This window comes from Macaca fascicularis, chromosome 8 (genome assembly GCF_037993035.2).
Source record: "Macaca fascicularis isolate 582-1 chromosome 8, T2T-MFA8v1.1".
Taxonomy (NCBI): Eukaryota; Metazoa; Chordata; class Mammalia; order Primates; family Cercopithecidae; genus Macaca; species Macaca fascicularis.
The window spans coordinates 39880077-39907985 of NC_088382.1; the positions used below are offsets into that span (position 1 = coordinate 39880077).

The following is a 27909-nucleotide window of genomic DNA, read 5'->3' on the forward strand; positions in this document are numbered from 1 at the left end:
TTTCTAGATTTTTGAGCACCTGTGTACAAGTCTCTTGTGAAGGACAATGAAATGAATTCCATGAATTAGTACCAAGGAAAAATTCGGATCTGATTAGAATGTTTGCTACTTCTCCAGGATAGGAAATGTAGAGTGGGCTGAGATGAAGAGGATAGCAGAAACAGAAAATTAACAAGACTGGTTCTAAGGACATGGGTAGTTTGTTTCCTGAGAAGCCAATTTATTTTTCCAAGGAGATTTAAAAGTTTGCCACATTGCCTACGCAACACCAGACTATGTTTCATGCATACATTTGTGCAATATACACACATACGCAGGAATGACATTAGAAAAGAGACAAATGAACTCGTTTCTATTGCCTGGAAGTTATCCTCAGAGCTATCTCAGAGCATGCTGCTTTGAAATTGTCACTACCACTGAACTATAATATGAAAAATGATTTAAAATACAAGAATTAGGTAAAAGGATTTGCAGCATCTTCTTTCAATCTTACACTGAGGCACTGTTTAACAGTATCAACCAAAGATCATTTATAGTAGGGGAATACTGTTGGTTTGACTCACTGTTTTCTGCTGAGTAAAAATACAATATATGTTAATACAATAAATGTTAACTTACAGATTTTGGTCCAGTAGAAATGTGAATAGTTTCCATTAGGGAGAAAGGATGACCCCAGGCAGGGTTGCCTGTGGAACCCTAGTTGGGCTTGCTTTATCCTATCTTTCTTGTTCTAATGTTGTTTCAAAATGCCCATAAAAACCCAAATTCTCAAAATGCCCTTTGAACCAGACTTACCATCTTAGTGGTTTTTCTCATGTTAAGTTTAGCCTAAAGCTGCCTCCTTACATATTTTAAGTTAAGCCTAGGTTTTTCTGTACATTGTAAACTGTAACAAGCAGAGGCATAAACAGGCCATCGCCTACTCTTGTGCCAATCATCAAGTTTTGGCTGATCGAATGTGGCCAAATGTTCAAACCATGTTCAAACAAGGCAAATCCCAAGCTATAACCAATCCAGCTGTACCTCACATTTGTTTTGTCACTTTCCCTTTTTTCTGTCCGTAAATTTTTTCCCCCTACATGGCTGCTAGAGTCACTGAGCCCACTCTGGCTCAGGAGACTGCCTGGTTCGCAAATCAGTTCTTTGCTCAATTCAACTCTTTTACATTTAATTTGGCCGAAGTTTTTCTTTTAACTATATCAACTAATGAATTACATACAATCTTTGAAATATGCTCATATAATATGCATATGAGTCATACTTTTAGGTTTTTGGGAAGTATTACACTTTGTCTTTAAAAAGCCACTGATTAGCCCCACACCACTCATAGGAAGATTCGGACAAACCAGGTGAGTAAATGTACAAGTCCTGTGGTTAAAAATACCTTGCAGTGATCTTGCTGGATGGAATTCTTTTCTCATCTCCCTTTTAAAAAATTACACTTTAATGAATCATTTTTCTGTCTTATACATAAAAGGAAATGTCATGTCCCTGACCCAGTTACTTGCCTCACCCAAAGATACCCAACACAATTGAAGTAATGAACATCTGGCATCATTAAAGGGAGAGATAGAGGGCTTGATCTTGGATAAGCAATCTAAAAATGTCAAACTCCCTGAATCTTAGAACACAGCCAAATTCTAAAAATATAAAATAATAACCATAGCAATCAAAAGTCAATTGGAAAAAACAAAGTACATTGGTCGGTCATTCTAATTGGAAATGCTATTTTTTATCCCCTGCTCCCCTTCCCCCACCCACATTTCTTCTGCATACCTCAAAGGGCATTAGAAGTCAAATGCACATATCAGGATATTGTCAAAGACAGCATAAGATGATGAGCTATTCTTAGAGTCCCTTTTCTGAGGGCAGATAATTTTAATGTCTTAGAACATTAAGGTAAATGTAATCATTGTTGAGAGAAAGAATATTCAAGCATGGTTGGCATGCGACTTTTGTGGCTGCTGCCAAAATCTGACAGTATTATGAAGCACTTTCCTCTCCAACAACCTAAGCATCTAAACTATTAATAACTAATGAAATTTTTTGCTCTGGGGGATTTACCAAAACATCTTTATTTTTGACCAAAAACAAGTTCTATAAGATAACAGTTCACTATCAGTAGAAAGCAGAAAAAAGTAGTTGTGTAAATTTGAGCTACTTGTTGCATATGGAATGAAGAGAACCACTTTTAGTTTTAGGGAGTTCAATGGCTCTTGCTTCTGAAGCCCCATCATAATTATTTATGGAATTAAAAAATAAAAACTCTCATTATCGAGCCTCACCTTATACTTACAGCATCAGAGTTTTCATGGATAAAGTCTGGGCTTTGTTATTTTTTAAATTCCTTGGGCAATTCATACACTTGGCTAGGATTAAAGCATCTGGAAATAAAATAAGCTATTAAACGGTCATTTGAGTTTATATTTGGTGCAATTTTTGAAATTTTTTTAAATTTTATTATTATTAATAGTCCTACTGCAGAAAGAAATATTTTTTAGAAATTAAGATATAGTTTACACACTTAAAAAATAAATGTATTTCATCATTTATCAACATGCCTTTTACCATATAACCTCTCTTCTAATAGGGAAATACACAAATAACATGTCTAAAGCAGAGAAATGCCTATGTGACATATACAGAGATAAGAAATTCTCTTTAACTTTTCCAAAGATAATGGGTCAAGAACCCATAACAGGTTTAGTCTAGTTGGTAAGGCAACTGGACTGAACACCATGTAACTGACCTCTGGAGTCCTATGTAATCATTTAGGAAGAGAGCTTGAGATCTCCATTAAAGCAGTATTTTCCACAAGGGAATGTTCAATTCTGCCTCCTCAGTGTCTAGACAGTGCCTGGCACATAAAAGATGGCTAATTAATACTAGTTAAATAAACGAACAAGTGAATAAATAAGTGATGTATTCAATGAGCTATGTATCTTCTGCTAATTTGAATGCATTGTTATTCTGTTCCTTTCACTTCACTGAACTTTCTTTTCTCCAAGCTTAGGCTATGATTTCTCTAAAAATGAGATATTATATTCTCAAATTTATTTTTCAATGTGTCCCATAGCCCAAAATACGTTTACCCATTTTCACCTATGTGGATATTGCTGTTGTTACTGTTGTTCCTAAGCTTCTATTGATCCTGCAGAGGCAAGCAAATGAAATCTGGGAGGAAATTAAGAGTTGATTCTAAATAACAATAATAATAAAAAAGGTAAGTTTCTACAGTGGTGCACCTTATAAAGTCCAAGTGAGCAAGAAAAACACAGGGCTCATAATTAACGACTAGAAAAGCTCTAGTAAAATCAGCGGAGACTTTGAGATTCTAGACTTCATTAGCAGTTAAAGGAGAAAAAAAATCCCCATGGCCGGCAGGTTAGAAGTTAATTAGAAGAAGTGCTAAGGGATTTGCTGTCTGACAGAGAGGCTTATGAGGTAGTTTTAGGCTCTTTATTGCCACTATAAAAGTCTCAAACTAGTGAGATCCCAGGAAACAGAGAGCAAATTCCCGAGGTTGTTTGGAACAGGCGCAGGTCTTGTGCCTCCAACACTCAGGGGTCCCCTACACTGCCTAGTAATGGGTACTTTGGGACTTTCTGTCCATTTGTTCTCAAACTAAACTTTATCTTGAATTAAATAGATACAGTTGGCTGGAGCAACAACAACAGTTAAGAATTCAATTTAGATGCATAGGCAGATAACAGTGAACAAAGGAGAGAAGGACTGGAGGCGTGCACAAGTAAGCATTGCATTTGGTCAAGAAATGGCCTTCAAAGGATTAAGGGACTTCTATCCTTGGGTGACGTGATGAGTCCGCAGACTGAAACCTACCATCACCAGTGGCTTCCTTCTCTAGAATCTTTCTCTTATGTTCTTCAACAGACTATGAAAATGGGTGTTTCATTTTTGACCCTTAGGTGAAAAGGTCAGGTATCATAGTGAGTTGCAAGACAGACCCCACTGTAGAACTGGAAAATTGCAGGTAGCAGAGAATACTTCAATGATTCTGAAATCTATTACCAACATGCAGGTGTACAAAGGGTCTACACCCTACATCAAAAGAAGGAAATGGGGAAGAGAGTATTTGGAGGTAGCTGGGGGTTTATTGTTGTCTACTTACCCCACATGAGGAGGGGAAAAAAGTTCTTTCTCTCACTCAAGTTAGCACATAAGGCCTTCAACTCAGACTTCTCAGAGAACTTAGTAGTTCATGGTGCCCAGTGTCTGCCTGGAAAATCTAAAACACAAGTCCTGGCTCCTCCCACCCCCTTATCTCCTATTTTAGCACTAGTGGAACATAGCAGCTAGTGAGTGTGATAGAATGTGAGACAGACAGAAGATTCTGTCCTTATCTTCCTTCCCTGGCTACAGGCTTTCTGCCTGATACAGGCCTTAAAGTGAGAAGAAGGGAAAAATCCTACCTTCGAATGGATTGAATTGTTAATTATCCTACGAGAGTAGACAGCCTAATTTGTAAAACAACCAAAATCTAAGTCTTAAGACTGAGTGACTGTGATTTTAAAATATAGATGTCAGAATCTGTATTTTCTGAGCAAACCCAGAAAAATCATAAAATTACACATATTTTCATTGAGAGTTGCCCTCTTGACTAAATTTAAATGGACGCTGAAGGGCAAATTAAATTTACTTTGTAATTCCATCCTATGAGTAAGGCTTATTTGATGCATATTTCTAAACCCTTGTTATGCCTAAGATGTGAGTTGTCTGTGTTAGGCGGTTGGCAGAAAGTGGGGAAGTGAAACAAAACAGAGAAATTCAAAATAGTTTAAGGTCTAATATAGTAAAATTCATACAAGTTAGGGCTGTGCCCTAGATTTGTAGACAGTTCTGTTATTAAAGTAACCTGAAGTTCCCCAGAATTATTACAGTAAAAACTCAAACTTCACTGGATCTAGTTCTTACCACCCATATAATGTCATACCTCTGACTCCCACAAAGTCTCTCATATGGAGAGTTTCTGAGAACTCCTTTTTTTATGCTCTGCCCTTCTGGGTTGACTTTGGTTGCCAGGGAAGTCATTTAAGATCTGCTTCTTACAGATAACATTGCCACTGTCCAAAATGATTTGAGACCCTGTACCTTGGAACCTCTAAGTATTTCAGTGCGGCTGGAGAATAAGTGTGTTTGTAGAAGGACAGGGAGCTGAGGCGGAAAAGTAGGTAGAAACTAACATAAAAGACCTTAAGACCTTAAGGTTGTTCAACTCTCGTCTTGAAAGGATGGAAACGATGTGCTTATCAAAACAGAAATGTGTACTGGAACAGAGGGAGGAAATTTCAGGTATGGCTGAGAATAGATCTTCTTGTGTTTAAGTCCTCCAAAATAAAGAATTGTTTCTCCAAAGCAAAAAGCAACAAATCTAGAATTCCCTGTAAGTCCTCCTTCTGGAGTAGAAGTGACCTTTGAGGTTGTTTAGTCTGATCCCTTCTTTTCACCCATTAGAACATTGAAATCCAATGAAATGAAATGATAATTCAATGTCCCCTACTTCATTAGTGGCAGGAGAAGAATAGAATTCTTGTCTCTTCAACAGCCAGACTGGTGGTGTCCTTTCCATAACATATTTCTTCTCAAATTTAGAAACCACCTAAAGATAATTTTTGGCCAAAACATAAGGGAAAAAAATAAAAGGCATACAAATTGGAAAAGAAGAAGTCAAATTATCTCTGTTCACTGATGAGGTGATCTTATATCTATCCAGAAAACATCAAAGACTCTACCAAAAAACGCTTAGATTTGAAAAATGAATTTAGTAAAGTTTCACGATATGAATTCAACATACAAAAATTAGTAGTGTTTTATATACCAATAATTATCAAGCAAAGAACTAAATCAATAAAGCATTCCCACTTACAATAACAACAAAAATAAAATAAAATACCAAGGAAGAAATGTAATCAAAGAAGTGAAAAATCTCTACAAGAAAAAATACAAAACATCAATGAAAGCAATTGTAGAGGATACAAACAAATGGAAAAACATCCCGTGCTCATGAATCAGAATTAACATAGTCAAAATGACCATACTGCCCAAAGCAATCTACAGATTCAGTGCAATCTCTATCAAAATACCAATGTCATGTTTCACAGAATTAGAAGAAAAAATCCTAAAAGTCATATGAAACCATAAGAGAGAGCAAACAGCCAAAGAAATCCTACGTGAAAAAGAACAAAGCTGGAAGTATCACATTTCCTGATTTAAAATTATACTACAAGACCATAGTAACCAAAACATCATGGTACTGGTACAAAAACAGACACATAGACTAATAGAACAGAATAAAGAACTCAGAAATAAAGCCATAAATCTAAAGCCAAATGATTTTTGGAAAGTCAATAAAAATACACACTGGGGAAGGACATTCTTTTCAGTAAGTGGTGCTGAAAAAATTGGATATCTACATGCAGAAGAATGAAACTGGACACTTATCTCTCACCATGTAAAAAATAAACTCAAGATGGATTAAAGACTTGAATGTAAGACCTTAAACTATAAAAACACTAGAAGAAAACTCTTCTGGACATGGGTCTAGGCAAAGAATTCATGACTATGCATCCAACAGGGGACTGATATCCACAATTTACATGGAACTCAAACAACTCAACCATAAAAAATCCATTAAAAAGTGGCAAAAGACATGAACAGGCACTTTTCAAAAGAAGACAGACAATCACCAAAAAATATATCAAAAAAGTTCAACATCACTAATAATCAGAGAAATGCAAATTAAAACCACCGTGAGATATCATCTTATACTAGTCAGAATGGCCATTATTAAAAAGTCAAAACAAACAAACAAACAAGCAGATACTGGCAAGGATATAGAGAAAAGGGAAACATATATATTGTTGGTAATAATGTAGGTTAGTATAACTGCTATGGAAAACAGAATGGAGGTTTCTCAAATAACTAAAAACAGTACTAGCATTTTATTCAGGAATTCCACTCCTGTGTATCTACCTCCCAAAAATTATATAAAAATAATGCCTGCACTTGTATGTTTTTCACAGCACTGTTCACAATAGCAAAGATACAGAATCAAGCTAAGTGGCTATCAAAGGATGATTTGATAAAGGAAATGTGGCACATTTACACAATGGAAAACTATTCAGCCATAAAATGAATGAAATCGTGTCTTTTGCAACAACATGAATGGAACTGGAGGCCATCATCCTGAGTGAAACGATGCAGAAACCAACAGTCAAATACCACATGTTCTCACTTATGAGAGCTAAAGCATGCATACACGTGGACATAAAGTATAGAATGACAAACATCAGAGACTCAAAGTGGAGAATAAGGAACACTAAATTATTTAATGGATACAATGTGCATTATTTGGGTGATGGATTCACTAAAAGTCCAGACTTCACCACTACACAATATATCCAGGTAACAAAACTGCACTTGCACCCCTTAAATTTATACGTTAAAAAATATGGCCAAAGCATTGGTTTCGTATGCAGCATACCAGAATTTTTTAAAATGCCAGGGAAAATAAACAGGCTCTTTCAAAGTTAAGAAATGCAGAACATGTACATTAGATTGAAAGGTAAATAAATTTAGATGCATAAATTTGCTTAGACAAGACAGTTATAAGTAGGGTATTTACTACGGAGACCTAGACTACCCAGGGAGTGGCTTTTTAAAAGGGAAGATTAATACAGAAACAGAAATATGACAATTATATGAAAAGTCAAAATGAACTCACTGTACTCTAAAATTTTCTTCTATAATAATGTTCTAAGAGCTACAGCTCTTTTGTGGTTGATTGGCTTATAGAGCTGTAAAATGTCTTGAAACCCCACACCCTTCTAGAAAAGCATATCAAACCATAGTAGGATTAGTAGGAACCTGTGGTAGACAGAACATATACACTCTTCCCCCTATGCGCCATGTCCACATCCTAATGCCAGGAGGGTGTGAATATGTTACCTTACATATAGAAAGGAACTTTGCAGATGTAATTAAGGTTAAAGATTTGAGATGAGGAGATTATCTTGATTATCCAGGTGTGCCGCCCAATTTAATTACGAATCTTTAAAAGAGGAGAACCTTTCCCAACTGAGATCAGAGTCAGAGGAAGGAGTGACCATGAAAGTGCTTCCAGGGTGCCATGTTGCTGGCTTTGAAATGGAGAAAGGGAGCCACACGCATCTAGAAGCTGAAAAAGGCAAGGAAACTGGTTCTCCACTAAGGCTTTCTGAAAGGGACACAGCCCTGCCGACACCTTCATTTTAGCCTACGTAGACATTGATCAAATTTCTGACCTCCAGAACTGTAAGATAATAAAATTGCATAAACTTGCATAGTTTTAATGCACTAAATTCATGGTAATGTGTTACAGTAGCAACAGAAAACCAGTATAGAAGGTAAGAGGTAGTTTGTCAACTCATTCTACAAATCAGAGTGACTTTAAACCAGAGTGGAAGCTAATTCCAACGCAAGGGGTACCTATGGGGTGTAAATTCCATACAGAGGATTTATAATCTCAAATTTAAATGGCAGGCTGGAGACAGAAGACAGAGCCTTGGGTGTTTGCTAGAATGAGGTCTAGAACTGAGACCCCTGAACAAAGCTGAAATTCTCACCCTCAGAGAAAAGGTAAGCTTGAAAAACTTATTTTACCAGTAAAAGAAAAGGAAGCAATCAATTGAATATCTGCCTTAGCCTTGACTCATGTGGAAAATAACTATAAACACAGACACCATCTTAACCATAAGCAAATATTAGTTTCAGAGATGCCTGAGAATAGAAAACAAATTGCAATGACTTGTAGAGTGAGGGAAGAACATGCAAGCCAGTTAGCACCTTCTATACAGCAATCCTACTCACCTCCTATCCTTCCATTTCCTTTTTTTTTTTTTCATTTGAGACAGGTCTTGCTCTGTTACCCATGCTGGAGTGCAGTGATACAACCACAGCTCACTGCAGCCTTGACCTCCTGAGCTCAAGAGATCCTCCAGCATCAGCCTCCTGAGTAGCTGGGACTACAAGTGTGTGCCACCACACCTGACTAATTGTTTTTATTTTTTGTAGAGATGGGGCCTCACTATGTTGCCCACACTGGTCTCAAAATACTAGGCTCAAGTGATCCTCCTGACATGGCCTCCCAAAGTGCTGGGATTACAGATGTGAGGCACTGTGCCTGGCCTCCATTTCCTCTTTGCTCTCCAACACATATGGACTCCCACTGTCATCCAAGGTGTTTCACTTAAAACTTACTGGGTGATAGATCGGAATATTCTCTAAGCTCTGAAATCTCTTTTCCTGTAATTTCTACCTATCGGAGGGCCTTAATTTTACTTTATGGAACCAAGGTCAAAGAGTACAAATCCTCCTCCACAATCAACTCTAGATATTTGGAGGCCATAATTACCTCATCTTTAATATCCGATTTCTTGGCTATATCCTCCTGCTTATGGAAAAAGGAAATGCAAATAGGCCTTGGCTGGAAACTTATAAATGGCCTTTACAAAGCAAACAACAGGGAGAAAGGGAGTTTATATATTAATCTTATATAATAACCCTTACATCCTTATTTCTTTGACCAAATAATGGAAAATGTCACTTTTTATGCAATAATGTGCCATATTTCTGAGAGATTTAAAAATCTTGGAAAGTAAAATCTGGATCCTGCTTTTCTCTCTCTCTCCAGGACATCCAGCAGGAGCTAGTTCATCTGGAAGAATCAAGCGATTTAGGAAAACAAGCAGACTTACTGCAATTCAGGAACTGGGGGCATTTTCCATTTTTGTTTTCTCTGTTATTTATTTTCTTCACCTCAGGTTTCTGAAAACCAGAAACAGATGGACTAATCCAACCTCCTCAGAACAGACGGCTTATCAAACTCCCCGCCTTGAGGACCCGGGGCCCCCTGCAGAGTACAGGGTCCACAAAATAATTCACTCCAACTCCTCCACATTAGGAAGAACACTCACAGAACTTTCAACAATTAGCCTTTCCTTGGTCCCATTATCAACAACTGTGGGAAAGATATGTCCTCATCTGACCCTGGAGGACGCAAGCCACCCAACTGCCAGACACTAGATATTGTTGTAGGCAGCAACACCCACAAACATATGCAAAGATGAACAGAGGATGTGGAAATGGTGGCCTTGATCAATGCATGCTTTGGCATCTGGAGTTTGGTGAAAAATGAGAAACAAAGACACACGTTGGATGGAACTACAGCACAGAGTAGAATAAAATTGCCACCTCCTGCTTTACATCAATGATGCTGGTCGGTCCCTGTTCTTTCCCTCGTTTACCATCAAAACACAACTCCAGCAAAGCTGTTTTTACACAAAGGAATAATGCCCAATAAATAAAATCCTATTACTTTTCCTTACTTGATGGCATCTTGTTGTTTTTTTCTGTTTGTTTGTCTCTTGAGACAGGGTCTTGTTCTGTCCCTCAGGCTGGAGTGCAGTGGCACAATCATAGCTCACTGTCACCTTAAACTCCTGGACTCAAGTAAACCTCCTGTCTCAGCCTCCCAAGTAGCTAGGACTATAGGACTAAAAATTAGCCAGCTACATGCCACCATGCTTAGTGAATTTTTAATTTTTTTGTAGAGACGGGAGTCTCACTATGTTGTTCCAGGCTGGTCTGGAATTCCTGGTCTCAAGCTATTCTCCCACCATGCCAGGCCCCATGATAGCATTTTAACAGAATACTTTGATGAAGCATAGAAATCAGTTTGCTGATGGGTGTTGGGGTGTGTGTACCCAAGGAGTTTAAAGATTCTACTATCATACCACATAGGTAGCAATCTTTTTTTTTTTTTTTTTTTGAATTTAACAGAGCAGATGTCACTGTCTACTCATCTTTGTAACATAAAGTGAAACATGGAGAAGTCAATGGCATATCTAAAAAATGGACAGAAATAAAGCAAGAATATATAATTGTTTAGACTCTGGGTTCCCAGGTCAAAATTTGGACAAATGTTTTCTCGCCTTACCAGGGGATTTATGTTCCATTGTGAGTAACAAAATTAAAACACACACATACACACACACGTGATATAAACAAACTGGGGTTTTACTTTTTCCACAAAACCAGTTAGGTGTTTGTTAGCAAGCACCAGATCAGCAAATCGTAACTCTTACGTCTGAAGTCTCTGAGGTTCTGCGGATGTCTCAGTTTCTGGGAGAGGAGGATGTTGTCGTAGTAACTTGAAAGTGATTTATCGGCCGGGCGCGGTGGCTCACGCCTGTAATCCCAGCACTTTGGGAGGCCGAGACGGGCGGATCACGAGGTCAGGAGATCGAGACCATCCTGGCTCACACTGTGAAACCCCGTCGCTACTAAAAATACAAAAAATTAGTCGGGCGCGGTGGCGGGTGCCTGTAGTCCCAGCTACTCGGGAGGCTGAGGCAGGAGAATGGCATAAACCCGGGAGGCGGAGCTTGCAGTGAGTGGAGACCGCGCCACTGCACTCCAGCCTGGGAGACAGAGCGAGACTCCGTCTCAAAAGAAAGAAAATGATTTATCACAATGCATTCCTAAGAAAAAACGGGTAGGTGAATGGGAAAGGGAGGCCCAGAAGAGGAAGAGGCAAAGCAAATGAGACGCATCAGATGAAGTCCCACATAGCATAACTCGATCCTGCAAATGAGCTCTGGAGATAAGAAAGTCACACCTCAGACCTTTCCCTTGTGGTCCTTATGGCTGAAAATGGCTACTCCAGACCTGTGTCCATATTCCAGGCATGAAGAAAGGAAGGATCAAGATCAAAGGGACACCACCAGCTGAGCCCACCCCTTCCAAGCTTTCTTGGGAGTTACTTCTAATGATTTTCACTTACATCCCTTGAGCCAGAACTGTGTCCCTTGGCCATGTGTAGTTTCTACAAAGGCTGAGAAATTAATATTTTAAAACTAGGCTCATTACTGGCTACCCCCCAGTTGTAGGTGTGGTATTAATGATGAAGGGGAGACAGATATTAGCAGCTAGCAGTCCCTTTCTTACTGGCATTAAGAACAGATGATGCATTCTAATTAGGAAATTACAGTAAAACCTTAATTAATGGGATTATCTTAATGGGAGCTATTTGTGAACAATATTAGGAGCTGGTAGGGGGTTTTGATAATATAATAAATTATTTTCAAGGACGAGATTAAACAAGCAAACTTTATAACTTTCAGATTAAACCTTAGGGTCAATACTGCTTCAACCCAATCTCACACCAGCTAAATTACAACACTGCCCTGAGAATCCATGTTTAGACTGATCCTTACTTTACCATCTTCCTTCAAGTACTGAAAATATTAAACGCTTCTCAAGATTCTGTACTACTTAATGTGTGTTTATGTCATAGTTTCAATATGCCATTAAACAATTTATACAGTAAGGTATTTAATGTTTTTGATATAATGTCATGAAAAGGACTTTTTTCTTAACCATGAAGCAACTCACATATCTACAAGTCACGGTCATAATGGAATATGTTGTCTGAGTTTCCTTCTTACACTCAGGATAAGTGGAGTTGATTCTACATTTGCCCCAGTCTTCTATTAGAGGGGAGATTTGGCAAAAGAAAGAATTTAAAAGGAGCTGGTACCATTGGTGAAATAGAACCATTCACAGTGAAAGTGGTGATTCATATAATATGAGCCAAGCTTTGGTGAGAGTTATATAATTCTTAATTCTATAATGCCATGTTTTTGATTTCTTTTTTCTTTCCAGGAGCAAGATTAAACATGTGTTTTAAACAAGGACTATTTTCTCATATAAAACTAGACTGTGCTTCTTCCATTAAAACAAAATTAAAAAGTAGAAGAAAAGGTTTGCTGAGCTGAGATGTAATTTTCAGGGGGCTGTTGGGGTAACTTAGTCATCTACCGAAACTCCAGCGGGTGAAAAAACTGGATTGGACTTGCAAGAACCTACTTCCCTATACCTAGGTCCAAATTTCATTCTTCATTATCTGAAATTGGCAAAACCTGGGCCCAAACTTCAGCAGCCCTTTCTTCAGTAGACAACTGAAGCCTGAAGTGTCTGACTTCGTGGTTTTTGAAGAGGTCAGAAAAACTGAACCTCTTCTTCCTATAGTGAGAAACGGACCTTGAACCATAGAACCTGATGGATTAAACTTTGGAAGGAGGCGCTGTGAATACCAAGTTGAAGCTGGGAGAGGAGGATGTAGTCATAGTAACTTGAAAGTGATTTATCACGAGGTATTCTTAAGAAAAAATGGGTGAGAGGGGGAAGGAAGGCCCCAGAACAGGAAGAAGCAAAGCAAGTGAGAGGCATCAGATGAAGTCCCACACAGCATAACTCGATCCTTCAAATGAGCTCTGGAGATAAGAAAGTCACACCTCAGAATTATCCTGATCAGGCATGGAGGACTTGGCATCTCTGGTGGACTGCCCTGTGGAGAACATAAATTCCTAAACACTTTAGCTCCCTAGATGTGCAAATAAAGTGGGTTTTGATAGTCAAGGGCAGCTCTCCAACAAAAAATTGCAGGTCCCTTCTGTCTTCTGGGAATAATTACACATTGACAATCCAGCCGGGCATGGTGGCTCATGCCTATAATCCTACTATTTTGGGAAGCTGAGGCAGGCGGATTGCCTGAGCTCAGGAGTTCCAGACAACCCTGGACAGCACGATGAAACCACACCTCTACTTAAAAAAAAAAAAAAAAAAAGAGTGCTGGACATGGTGCCACACACCTGTAGTCCGAGCTACTCAGGAGGCTGAGGCAGGAGAATCGCTTGAACTTGGGACACAGAGGCTACAGTGAGCCGAGATCGCGCCACTGCCCTCTAGCCTGGGTGACAGAGGGAGACTGTCTAAAATAAACAATGAAAACAACCCCCACCCCCGCCAGACACACACACACACATTGACAATCCACTTGGATAAAAGTGGAAAAGGGATCTGAGGACGTCAGAGTGTAATTGTACTGACGGCTTCTGTTGCAGAGGTCCACATGGGACAATCTTTTCCTCAAAGTCTGAGCAGGTAAAAGCCTCCTTCCCTTTTTGTTTATTGGGTAAAGTGTTAAAGAGCATTTTTCACCCAGCTGCTTTCTACATGGTGTAGCTCTGTGAAAAATGATTCATCTCCTAAGTTAAAGAATGAGGTATATTTTAATTTCTTCAGAAAATCTTGGTGGGGATAGGAAAGATATTAAAGAGGTCAGGACTGGCTTGAAGGACCTGAAGAGCTCCGCCCAGGAAAATGGCCATGGATTCCTAAGCAGAGTCATCATTGTTTCTGTAACTACAGAGTGACAGCTGTTAAGAGGAAGCTCTGGCATCCCAGGCAGCAGGTCTCAGTTTTGTGAATTCTGTGCCCACTCTGTCAGTTAGCAAGGGACATAATCTACCAGGACAAAAAAAGTTGACACATCTGGTTGTCATTGAATGCATTGCTGACACAAGATTGATGTTTATTTCAGGCAAGTTTTTTTTTTTTTTTTTTGACCCCTTCCATACTCTTCACTCCTTCAGTGTATCTTCTGATCACCCAAAACATAGGTGGTGACACCTTCCCAAGCAGCCATTTCTTTAATCAGATTAGAGGGACTGAAGCAAGGGTCCATTAAGAGTAGCACTAAAATTGAGTTGGGGAATCTATTGTTGAAACGGTTCCGTAAATGTATCCATATTACTCTTGAAAGCAGCCTGTCGGCCTGTGCCACCTGCACCCAAAGGTTGGAAGTTCGGCAGCTCAGCAGGCACCGAACAGATGGAGAAACACAGTTAGAGCTGCCACGTCTGTACTGCTAGCTCATCCTAGGGATCATGTGCCCATGGCCCTGTCCTGAAGCCACATGAGTCGCTGATCTACTCTGAGTATCAAGAGTATCTTTAATACATGGTTTTGCAGAATTTATCATTTTTTAAAAATTTTCCTTCCATGAGATTCAATTTGTGACCTTGTTAGGATCCAGAAAACAATATCCCAAAATGAAGACCTCAGAAGCAGCCTCAGAAGTAAAATTTTCTCTCTGACTTTCCCCTGCTCTCTTGTCTCTCAGTTCCATTCTCCCCCAAGACTAGCAATAGGACCTGGAATCCCTCTTCCCCAAAGTTGGTTATAGAAACCAGGACTTCTTTTCTCCAAAGCCAGTCATAAAACCTAAAACTGACTCTACCTTTCCCTACACATTTCTGTGTAAAAACTGACCATGAAGAAATTATCTGACCTCCCTGAATGGACTGTAGGTCATAGGACCCCCATTCCAAGAGAGTCCCGTCCCACACCTAGGAGGAAGGAGTGCTGCTCAGAGAGACCAAGAAGAATCTAGACAGACAGAACTTGCTGTTTGTCCTCACTCCATCTATCAGTGTTAGCTCATACCCTTTTTGTCCAATCATATTTCTACATGGCTGTCCATATTTTGCTCAGCTTAAGCATAAAAATGGAGTTTCCCCTGCATCTTTGGGTCTTCATTCTGAAGGTTTCCTTGTATACATGTTAAATACATTTATATGCCTTTTTTCCAACTAATCTGTCTTTTGCAAACTGATTTTTCAGCAAATCTTCAGAGAGACAATGAGACCTTTCCTCTTGGCTCCTACAACCTGAAATTTGTAGCAGAGCCCTTTAGGCAACTGTGGTAGAAAAACCAGGAACCACCTATTGATACTAAGACCAAAGAGTTGTGATTAACTTATCATAGTAACCAGCAATATTAAAATGAGGGAGAGCAGAACCACCTATTGGAATATAACACATAACTACTTTATGCTTTACACAGTGATTATCCTGGTGGGAAGAACGTATCATGAAAAACAATGATCCAGCCCCTCCAACCCATCCAGAAAAGTATGTGTTAAAATAGTTACCCATTGATAAGGGCATTTCAACCCTATGAATAAAACTTCTTAGAATTCAATCTGTTGAAATTCTTGTGCCCATCTTTGCCCGTGAAGCCAAGTAGGTTTTTATCCATCATGTAAGGTAAACAGTGGTTGAAACTTATTCATATTAACATTTTACCTGTACATAATTCATCTAGGTAAGATTGAGCTGCTCTTTTTGATTAGATAGCTCTTTCCATATTTTGATCTTGATAAATAGGACAGCTTTCAATATAGTGTTGAGTTAATTAAAAATAGAGTGAAGACAAACAGGCAGAGCACAGAGGACTTTGAGAGCAGGGAAACTACTTTATAAGATGCCATAATGGCGATGCATATCATTATACGCTTATCCAAACCACAGAACGTGCAACACCAAGGGTGAACCCTAATGCCAACGACGGACTTTGAATGATAATTATATATCAAGGTACATTCATAATTGTAAAAATGCACCATTGTTGTGAGGGATGTTGATAATGGGGGAGGCTGTGCAAGTGTTTGGGCAGGGGATATATGGGAAATCTGTGTACTTTTCACTCAATTTTTCTGTGAACTTAAAACTACTCAAAAAATAAAGTTTAATTAAAAATTTATAAATATATAGTGAATACACAGGATCCTAGTTATTTTTAGCATCTGTTTGTTTTATGGGTTGAGAGAGTATATCCTGGGGTCACCCAGAGGCCCTTGAGGAAGTGATCCTTCAGTTGTAGAAGGTAGCTTAATGTTTTTGTTATCGTAAATTTGGGACCTAAATTTGGAAAAAGAAGTATAAAAATGATAGGCCTTTATTCAGAATTTGAATATATATGTAATTGAATATATATATGTAAATGAGTTGTCAGAAGACAACCATCGTTATGTTGAGAAATGGTCATAAGTTATAGATACCTGAAGATAAGAAATGATTATTGTTTTGATTAATTTATTTAATCAGAAAGGAAAGATTTTCATATAAACCTAGGATAAGTTACTCTATTAATTATAAGAAACTTCAGTTGTTTTGGAAATGAGGAACTTTTATTTTTAAAAATGATCATTTTGGTAATGAGTTTAGCAGTTTTCCATAAATTTAATCATATACTTAGGATGCAGTATACCATTCCTAGAAAAATAAAAAATACATGCCCACCAAAAGACTTGCATGTAAATATCCATAGCAGCTTCAATCAAAATAGCCCCAAAATGTAATGCAAATGAATCTCAAAACCATTATGCCATGCAAGAGAAGCCAGGCACAAAAGGCTACATATGATACAAACCCAAGTATATAAAATTTTTAAAAAGACTAATCAAACCTACAGTGGCAACAACTGATCAGTGGTTATCTAGTACCAGGGTGGTAAGGAGAATTACTGCAAAGGGGCATAAGGAACCATCTGGAAATCATCAACATTTTCATCTTGATTGTGGTAATGATTACACAGTTGTATATATTTGTCAAAATTTATCAAACTATACATTTCAAAATGTTCCATATTTTGTGTATGTAAATTATACCTTAGTAAAAAATTCTGAGTTTGATAAAGATCATCAAAAAGACACACAGGCCAGGCGTGGTGTCTTACGCTTATAATCTCAGCATTTTGGTAGGCCAAGAGAAGAGGGTTGCTTGAGGCCAGGAGTTCAAGACCAGCTTTAGCAATATCATGAGACATCATCTCTACAAAAAAATTAAAAATTAGCTGGGTATGGTGGTGAACCTGTAACCCCAGCTACTCAGGAGGCTGAAGTGGGAAGATCACTTGAGCTCAGAGTTTTAGACTGCAGTGAGCTATGATCAAGCCACTGCACCTTAGCCTGGGCAACACACGGAAATCCTGCCTCTAAAAATAAAAATAAAATAAATTTAAAAAGACACACAAGTATTAGAAGGCTTTTGAATGTGAGTATATCAGGGGAAGAGTAGATTCCATGATATGTAATTGATGATTTTTACTAGCTATGTTAATATCTGACCGAATACTACAAGATGAATTTTCAATTGGTTACAAGCTTTCTTTGTTTAATAATTTCAATATTCCTTTACACAAATATATATTTATATGAAAAATTTAAGACCTTTAATTTTAGCTTCAATATATATTAACCTAATCAGAGAATGGCTTTACCACATTGAACGTACCATCTTAATTGGTGCTTTATAAAGCACAAAATTGTTGTATATAGACAAGAACATTTCATCAGAGAGGTGACATTTAAATTTTTACTCAGACAGTGCAAGTGGAAAAAAAAAATCCCAGATGATTTGCAGAATTGTCTAAAGTCCACAAAAACCAATCTTTAAGAAGACAGTAATTATAATTCAAGTAGTTACATATGTGTACATTCTCATAACCTTGAATACTGTATGGAAATAATGATAATTTATCTGACTTCAAAACAGACTTGGAAATTTAGGAAGTGAAAGATAAAGTTACTTTCTATAAAAAATACCCAATCTTATATAAAGTGCTAAATTTATATTTTATTCCTCATTGTGATAAAATTAGAAGACACCTTGCTAAATTTTAAGACAAAGTTATCAAACCCACCTAATATATCAAGGGATTTACTTCAATTCAGAGGTGTATTACATATACTAGGACTTTATAATAATTTTGCATTTATTTGTTTTATGTGTATTAGAAGCTTTCATTAGTGCGTTTTTATGGCCAGTTGTTGCTGGCTGATACCATTTGCATTTCTTTGTTTCTTATCTAGTAATTTTTCATTGTCAACACAGCTTGACTTTTCCTGAGCTGGTAGGGAGATTTTTCTTAAAAGGCCAGTGTACTTAAAGCATTAACAATTCAATTTCTTCCTTCTCTTCTTTAAATTTAAGATGCTGTATTCTAATTTGTTAATATCCTTCAGAGTTAGACAAAGGTATACTAGAGCTATGCTCAGAAAATATTTTAAATTATAGCATCAGACTAATCTTATCAAAATCTTGGACAAGTGGGAAATATTTGGGGTTTGAACCTCACATAGGGATCTTTGTCTGGGTGCCACGCTACTAAGGTAGAGATTTCTAGTTTATTCTCAGAGGGGGTAACTCTCAATATCTTTCAAGAGAAAATCAAGAAAAGGCCAGGTTATATAGATGCCATTTAATTTTTTAGGAAGGTGATCATTGATAAGAGGTCTTCAGACTTCAGATAAACCCTGTGATTCCATCTGCATTCACATTCCATCATCCTTCAAGTTTATCCACAACCTGATAGACAAGCCAAGCCAAGCCCTGTGCTCTGCAAACCATGTCAAACCATTTCAGTTTGTAAAAAATATTTGCCTACGCTTTCTCCCCTTTAATGGAAGATGTGTGTGTTTGTCTTGGGGTGTGGAAATATGACAGATTCTTATGATCAGCAAATGTCTAAACATGTCCCTTAAAAAAATCTAGTTACAAATGGAGAGGGGTTTTAATTAGAAACAGACCATTCATTGTAATTCTTTTCCCTCTGTAAAGAGTGAAGAGGCTTTTCTTACAGACACACACAGGACAGCATCAGAAAAATCCGCTTTTACAAAAGCCAGTATACAAGGGAATGGTATGCAAGTGCTGGGGATTTGTTGAAAACTCAGCTCACAATAAGCAGATTAATTGGAGAAAAGGCATACAAATGTATTTAATGAGAATATCCGGGAGCCTTCAGAATGAAGACTCAAAGATGCAAGGGAAATTGTTCGTTTATGGGCTTAGGTTTAACAACATTTGGACAGCCATGTAGAAATATGATTGGGAAAAAAGGGTATAATCTAATGCTGATAGTCTGCGGGGGGAAACACAGCAAGGCCTGTCTGTCTAGATTCCTGGCCTCTCTGAACAGCACTCCTTCTTTCTGGATGTGGAGCAGGACCCTCTCTGGAATGGGTTTTTTTCACAACTTTTATTTTAAGTTCAGGGGTACATGTGTAGGATACGCAGGTTTGTTACATAGGTAAACTTGTGCCTTGGTGATTTACTACACAGATCGTCCCATCACCCAGGTATTAAGTCCAGCATTCATTAGCTATTCTTCCGGATGATCTCCCTCTCCCTACCCCACCATAGGTGCCCAGTGTGTTTTGGTACCCCCTCCCCACACGTGTCCATGTGATCACATCAGCCAGCTTCCACTTATAAGTGAAAACATACTTACAGAGTTTGGTTTCCTGTTCCTGTGTTAGCCTCTCGGGAATAATGGCTTCCAACTCCATCCATATTCCTACAAAGGATATGATCTGATTCCTTTTTATGACTGCATAGTATTCCATGGTGTATACGTACCACATTTTCCTTATTCAGTCTATCATTGATGGGCATTTAGGTTGATTATATGACTTCTGTTATTGTAAATAATGCTGCAATGAACATATGTGTGCATGTATCTTTGTAACAACCATTTATGTACAATGGGATTCTTATGCCTACTGTCAAACAAGGTAGGTCAGATAATTTCTTTATAGCCAATTTTTACACAGAAAGGTGAGGGAAAAGAAATGATTTTAGGTTTTATGACTGGCTTTGGAATAAAGGAGTTCTGGTTTCTATGACTCACTCACCTTGGGGAAGAGGGATTCCAGGTTCTATGGGTAGCCTTGGGGGAAAATAGGACTTGAGAGACAAGAGTGTATAACAAAGTGAGAGAAAAACTTTTGCCTCTGAGGCCTTCACTTTGAGGTATTCTTTTCTGCATCCTAACACAAGCAACCCCCCACAGACGAGATAATTTGAGACAAGCCATTTGAAGGTGCTTTCTGTATTCCCCCATTCTCCCTTCCCACCAAGAAAAAGATCAATGATGTATGATGTGACTTGGAGAGATTTTCTCCACCAAATGTTTAGACTGGGTTGTGGTCTCATAAAATAACGGCTCCCTTGAAACAGTTGTAAAAGCAGAGGAAGGCCAGAGTTGATGGAAATTTTGTAAAATCCTGCAGACATACAACATGGAATCAACCTCTAAGCACTTAACACTGGTGGAGAGAAAACAGATGGCCACTAATTAATGACAGAACTAATTCAGATCAGTCATGAACCAGAGATAAACCAGTCAACCACACAGTTGTGAACCAGAAATAATCCAGGAATGAACTCAGCGAGATTCTGACATTACTGTCCGTGACAGCTCATTCAGACAACCAATTAGAGTGGTCCCACGAAGATACCAGCACCACACCTGGGTGACTTGGACAGCTGAATACTCATGGACAGAAAACTGTTAACACAAATCAAAATCCAAACCAAAACCTTATGACAATTTTGGTCACAGAGTAAGGTCCTCCCCCTACTCCCACCCTATAATAAAAACAATGCATGGCACTGCTTTAGTTTTTCGCAGCAATGATACTCCAAGAATGAAGGTAGAAAGCTGCATCTATAGTTGAAATTATCTTAATAAATAAAAAATAGGGTCTTCCTGCTGTTCATGGTGCATTCAGGAAACAGGGCTTTAGGAGGTGCTTTTATTCTGGCTCCTGGTACAACCAACCGGGATGCCTTGCTTATTTGTAACTACTATTCTCCTGCAGGCTCCTGTGATTATCAACCCTTCTCAGAATGCAAGATGTTCAGAAACAGAAATCTCTTCCAGTCAAGCTGTGGAACAGGCTCTTTGTAAACAGGCTCTTTGTCAACAGGGTGAAGCTGCTAAGGACAACATGTCAGTTTCACTCTTTCTTGATGGCTTTATTTTAGTATTTTAGTTACACTGCTATCAGTACATGTGACATGTATTTAATAAAATGCTCCTAAAACGTATTTAATAAAATGCTCCTAAAACTAGTAATAAAACGGTTATGTCTATAAATTTTCCCACAAATCAAGAAAAGTGTTCACCTTTTTTTTTTCAAAAAGAAAAAAGCACATCTCTCTTTCTCCTTCTGTCTTCTCTATTTGCATTTCACCTTCCAAGGTGCTCTTGAAAGGAAGGACCAGCCAAGGAGAGGGAAAGGTGGGCATGTTCTCCTACAGCTAGTGATGATTATCCTGAGTCATATGGGACATTTATTTCGCGTTTTCTTTGGGTGTAAAACTGCCTGCTTCCTGCTGATCCTGTGCTGAAAGGGTTAATCTGCAGGAAGGCAAAGTTAACAAGGGACATGCCATAAATGGCTCCAGCTGTGTATAATTAACTGTAATACTGCAGAGTAAATGACTTTTATTGGCAACCATGTCATAACTTCATTAAAAGTCATATTTACAGCCCTCTCATATGAAATGAGTCCTCCTGTATTCTGGAATGTAATGAGCATTCATTTTCACCTTGTTCAATTATCTTCAAATCTCCCCGCTCCCCGGAAACCCTCTTCCTCTCCCTAGTGTGGGAAGCATGAAGCCAAAATACAATAGGAATGCAATTAGCACCTGGCAGAGGGCGCCTCTTCTAGGGAGCATTTCCCAAACCACAATAAAACTGTTTCTCCTTGTTTTCAATTATAAATAGGTAACTTCCTTACACAAAAACATTAAGTAACAATCATAAAAACGTCACATTGATTTGACGGAAAGCTTTAGAAGGTTAGGCTTCTGAAAAGAGGTCATGTCTAAACTAATCACGAACTAAGTCCAAATCTGTAAAGTGTAAATGCACTGTGAATAATGACCTCAGAGAAGAGGACAGAAAATGAAGCGAACAACAGATTTTTAATCAAATCTTTTCCATTGCAGCCCCTGTAAACTGAGAGTACGTATCTTACATTTTTTTCTCCTCGAGTGGTGTATCTAATTAAATGTCTCTCTCTCCAGTTCTACTTCCTTTCACTCCCCTCTTTTCATCTCTTCGCTCACGTTTCAAGGGAAATATCTTGTCTGACCCATGAAGTGATCTAGGAACTCAGTCTCATGATCTCCAACTCCGCTTTCATTCAATCTCAGATGCCTTCTTAGGGTTTTTGGACATACAGGGAAATTTTGAGTGTGGAAGTACAGGATCAAGAGTTGCTTGTCTTTACTTTTTTCTTTGTTTTAGAAGGAGGGTCTCACTCTGTCATGCAGGCTGTAGCGCATTTGCACGATCATGGCTCACTGCAGCCTCAGACTCCTAAGTTCAAGTGATCCTCCTGCCTTGGCCTCCCAAAGTGCTGGAATTACAGGCATGAGACACTGTGTTGGCTAAGAGTAGTTTTTTCTTTGTGAAAGTTCCAGTTGATGTACTCTGGTTCAAAGCGAAACTATACTGTCTATATGCATATTAGGAAGAGCATGCTCAGGGGACCCAGGCAGGATTGTATTTTCATCCCCACCACCCACTAGCTGCAGAACTTTGGAATATTTAGCTCAACCTTCCTGAAGATCATTTTCATATAAATAGGATTAATTACCATTTTTATGGGTTTATTAGTCTTAAATTAAATAATGTGTCTGCCATTGTGTTCCAAAGAGAAGACATTGAATCAATGCTTTTTCCACCATCAAAATAGAATGTTTGACATTAATGTGTTGGGCTCCAGATGAACTGAGAACTACTCTTGACAAAGGAAGCATGGTGATTGACAAGCCAGAATCTGTAAAACAGATCTGTCCACCATAAAAGGATGCCATGAAAGGTAATGATGCCTAACTCAGTCTGGAAGGCAGTGAGAAAAATGATAGTCATGGCCAGCCTTGGACATGAGGCCATCTCACCTCCCAGACACCCAGTAGTCTAAGGGTCTGAGCAGGGAGTATGGGGAGGGGATCAGTGCTAGAAAACCATTTAAGCAGAGCCAGCACTTACATTTGAGAATGTAAAATGCCCTTGGAAGGTGGCATCATTTTAAACATAATGCCACACGCCAGGGAATACTTTCTGCTGCCAAGCTTGCCGTCTTCAGCATATTCTTCCACAGGCTGTTCTCAGCCCTGCTGCTTTATCTGATTTTAGGCTGACCCTTTATAATGAGCACTTTGGGCTGGAGGTATTGTTTAGGAACACTGTTTCCATCATTCATTTGGGGTTTTAATGAAACTTAGAAATGCCATGAGTAGGAGCAGCCTCTAATGGAATTTTCTTTTCTTTCTGTTTTTCTTAAATGGAAGATCAAGTTTGCTTATAGAGGTTTAACTGGGTTGCAACCAGCATTTAAACATTAAGAACAAAGAATAAAGTAAAGCGGGTAGAATGGAAAATAAATAAAGTACAATCATATGGAAAAGCATAGACTCATAAAATGTTAAATGCACTCTCTGTGTGTGTGTGTGTGTGTGTGTGTGTGTGTGTGTGTGTATAACGCTGCAAAATATGGCCCCAGAATTTGAAAATCACCAATATAATGGTTAGCACTCAATTATCACTAGTCTTGGGGTAAGTTGCCCTGCACTACTGTTATTGTCTTATTGCAGTTTGCTCCTCAAAGTACTATTTATCTTCTACTTCCTCAATTGGGACAAGGGGGTCTATTTTAAATTAAGCAAGAAGATAGTTGTCTCCTTGTGGATCATTTGAGCTGCTACAGCTAATCAGTCCCAACCCCTTTCAGCATAAAGAAGCAATCATTTGATCAAATTTAATAAAAATTTCAAATACAAAAATTTGCATTTAGATGCAATGTGCTACATACAGTGTGTTCCTAACAAGATAATTAATCAGGAGCATGCAGGGTGGTATTTGATCGCTCTTTCACCAAGTGTTCCAGGACAGCGTATTTCAAATGTTTTGAAATGGGGGGCCTCAGGAGAGTTCCACGGTGAATGTCACAGATATATTCTGACTCAATCTTTAGTGTAAGTAAGGGGACTAGAGAGAAGCAATGCTGAGGATAAGGGAAGATTTTAGGGGGAGATGCCTCCTGGAAGGGGTTATTGCATTGTTGACTCCTGGCCCAGACTTATACCTCGTTAAAATAATATTTTTTCTAGTATCTCTGATCTAGCATCTTTCTTGCTCTGTGGTTTCCACTGCCCCTTTTCCCAGAGGCTGAATTGTAGGAGTGAGGCAATTATATATAATGTGTGAATTCTGTTTAAAATTAGACTCCAGGAAGAGCAAAGGGAACAAACAAGAGAGCTATGGATGATGGCAGATCCCTACTGGACACTAGATTTTAAGATCCCCCGTCTGGCACACTGTTGAAGCAGGCAAATAGACCTTACGTGGAAACTGTAAGATGCCCTTGCACATGTCCAAACAGATAGCTGGCCAGCAGAGGCATCTGCTCTGACTTCAGGCAGGGAAGGGGAGGCCAGGGAGAATGTCCTCTGGAATCCTGGACAGTTTTTGAAGACCTTCGTGACTTTCAACTGCGGAGAGGTCACCTCCCTCACTTGTCTCCTCTTTCCTTCTTGACTTCTTGATTTTAAAGAATCAATTTGTTGGAAAAGAAAGGGAGGCAAACATATACACAGAGTTTTTTTTTTCCCAGAATTTTTTTTAAGGAAAAATAAAGGGAAATGGGTTAAAAAAAAAAAAAAAAAGGGCAAGATAGGGAAATCAAAAGGGGAGGAGGAAGGGAACAAAAAGGAGAAAAAGACAAAGTTCAAAAATTAAAACCCAGTTTTACATTGTGTCTCACTACTTTCTTCTTCATGCTCTCTCTCTCTCTCTCTCTCTCTCTCTCTACATATATATATATATATATATATATATAAAATTACAGCTATACAGATAGACAGGTATAGATATAGACATATATTTGCAACTTATTGAAAATATAGGAGAATGGCCAATTATTTGGATGTGAGAAGTACTGTAATTAAACAATGAATGCTCACTGCTACAGCCTTTTCTCTTTTCTTCAAAGAATATAAAGAAATAATAAAATGAGAAGATCCTGCCCTGTTCCACCTGTGGGTTCCACATATTAGGGTATTTAGGGCCAATTTCCTCCCCTGGATTTCCTCCATCAAGACAATCTATGGTCAGGCTTGTTCTTTGATGACATTTCCAGAGGCTCTAACTAAAGTTGACAGATGTCTGTTTTCATAACCAAGACAATTGCCTTCAACATGTTCATTACATTTTAACAAATTATTGGAAGTGCACTGTCCCTGTTGATCGAGAGAAGGTGAGTCAGTCCCCCAAAGGAAGTATTTGCTTCAATATGTCCAATGCTTTGTATAGTTGCTGCAAAGTCTGTGGACAAAATGCCTGTTTGAATCCCAACCCTGCTGAGTAAGCTGTGCAATTTTGTGCAAGTTATTTCCCATTTGCTTCATTTTCTGGCCAAAAGAGAAGAGATAATCATTATACCTATCTCATAGGGCTGTTGTGAGGATTAAATGAGTTAATTCATGTAGCACAGCTAGAAGGGTACAGATTTTTAATAGTTAGCTTTTATATGATGAGGCGGAGGAAGAAGAGACAAAGCTTTACCCCAAAAAGACAGAGACAGTATAAAACAATATAAAACATGGAGCAAACAGAGGTCTTGGACTCTTAGATCCAGAAGCCCATTCATTTGCAATCTGAATTTCCTTTGGAAAAGGAAGGATGATTCAGAGGTTGGAATCAGAAAAAACAATGTGATGGTTAAGTTTATATATCAACTGGCTAGACCATGGTATCTAGTTTTTTGTTGTTGTTGTTGTTGTTCTTGTTGTTTTTTTGTCAAATACCAGCCTAGAAGAAGCTGCGAAGCCTAGAAGCCTTGAATAAGGCATAGTGCCTTCCAGAGTGTGGGTGGGCTTTTTCCAATCAATTGGAGTCCTTAAGAAAAAAAAAATTGAGGTCCCCCACAAAAAGAAGGCATTCCATAGACTCAAGACCACAATATCAATTCTTCCCAGGACCCTTTCTTCAATGGTGAAGGCTTGGGGTCTAGGGGTGCCTTAGGCCGCATGGCCTATATCTTGCATTAGGACAACAGGTCCCAAGACCTCTTGCAATTCTGCTGTTAAGGGGCTTGTATTCAGTGTACTTCGCTGCTGTAAGTAAGCACCCCACTTTGCTAAGGTGAGTATCTGTGCTCTCCCAGTCCAGGGAATTGTTACTCATGAACGCACCCATCCTGCTATTAAGTTATCCACACGACTGCAGTCTGTCCTGTCACACTCTCACAAGCCTGAAGGGTGGCATATATAGCTGCTAGCTGTTTCTCTATCAAGGAATACTGGAGCTCAGATCCCTTCTATAGTTGGGACCCAAAGCCCACTGGCATTCTCAAGCACTCCATGTGCTGCCACAGACCCCAATTGAAACCATCTATGGTCACACGCACATCCAGCTCAAACAGGCACCCCTGGTTAACTACTCATAGGAGCTGTGCCTATGAGTTTATGAGGAGCTGTGCCTACTTCAGACCCCATTTGGCTGCCGGGAAGGTGGTATCAGCTGCAGTATCTTAATTCTAGGCAAGAGAAGCATTGCCACTTCTAAATCTTCGAGAGAATCAAAGGTTAACATAATATCATCAACAAGACCATGATATATGGTGAGGCTATGCACACAGCCCTGCGGCAACACTGTAAAAGTCCATTGTCGCCCATCCCACATGGAGGCGAACTGTTCTTGGCTCTCTGGAGCTATGTCTATGGAGAAAAATGCATTGGCCAAGTCCGCTACATAATGGTACTGTTCCAGTTCCACCATCAAACGGTCTGTCAAATCCATGATTGACGGTACAGCTGCATGCAAAGGGGGTGTTACTTTATTCAGTTCCCAACAGCCCACTGTCATCTGCCAAATTCCATCAGGCTTTCTAACAGGCCACACTGGAAAACTGTGGGGGCTGTGGGTGCCATGAACTATCTGCACCTTCTCCAGCTCTATCAGACTGAGTGGGGGCCTCTGTTTGAGATGATGGACCCAGGCCTGCATTCACAGCAGCCTCTAATTCCTTTTCCAAACTCTGTAGCTGGCCCTGCAGGTGTCCTGCCTGTGCCTGGAGGTTCCCATTCATGGCAGCTTCTAACTGTTTTTCTGAGTTGTGTAGCTGGGCCTCCAGGTGCCCCACCAGCATCTGGAGGGCCCTTACCCATGCTGCATCCCTCAGGGACTGGGTGTGTACTTCTTGTGGCACAGTCAAAAATGCCCATCCAACTCTGTCAGCAAAAGCTCACTCCTTCTCGGTGCTCTGTGCTTCCAGCTGCTTCAGCGCCTTCTCCATGCTTGTGGGGACCCATCTACCACCCCCTAGGTTTCTGCTAGAGCCCATCTGAGCATCACAGCTCAGGATC

At 39.1% G+C, this 27909-nt stretch overlaps 1 long non-coding RNA gene across 3 annotated transcripts in view; it reads right to left on the reverse strand.

Annotated features, from left to right (window-relative positions):
• The window catches only part of LOC123575176 (uncharacterized), a 352692-nt gene that overhangs the window by 127029 nt on the left and 197754 nt on the right, over positions 1-27909 (reverse strand). For 2 of the 3 annotated variants that reach the window (XR_010577244.2, XR_012416908.1), the window contains exon 1: positions 4130-4236. The exons of the other annotated variant lie outside the window; for it this stretch is intronic. This is a non-coding gene — a long non-coding RNA (uncharacterized lncRNA). Of the gene's footprint in view, positions 1-4129; positions 4237-27909 lie in introns of those variants that run through there. 3 annotated transcript variants of the gene reach the window in all.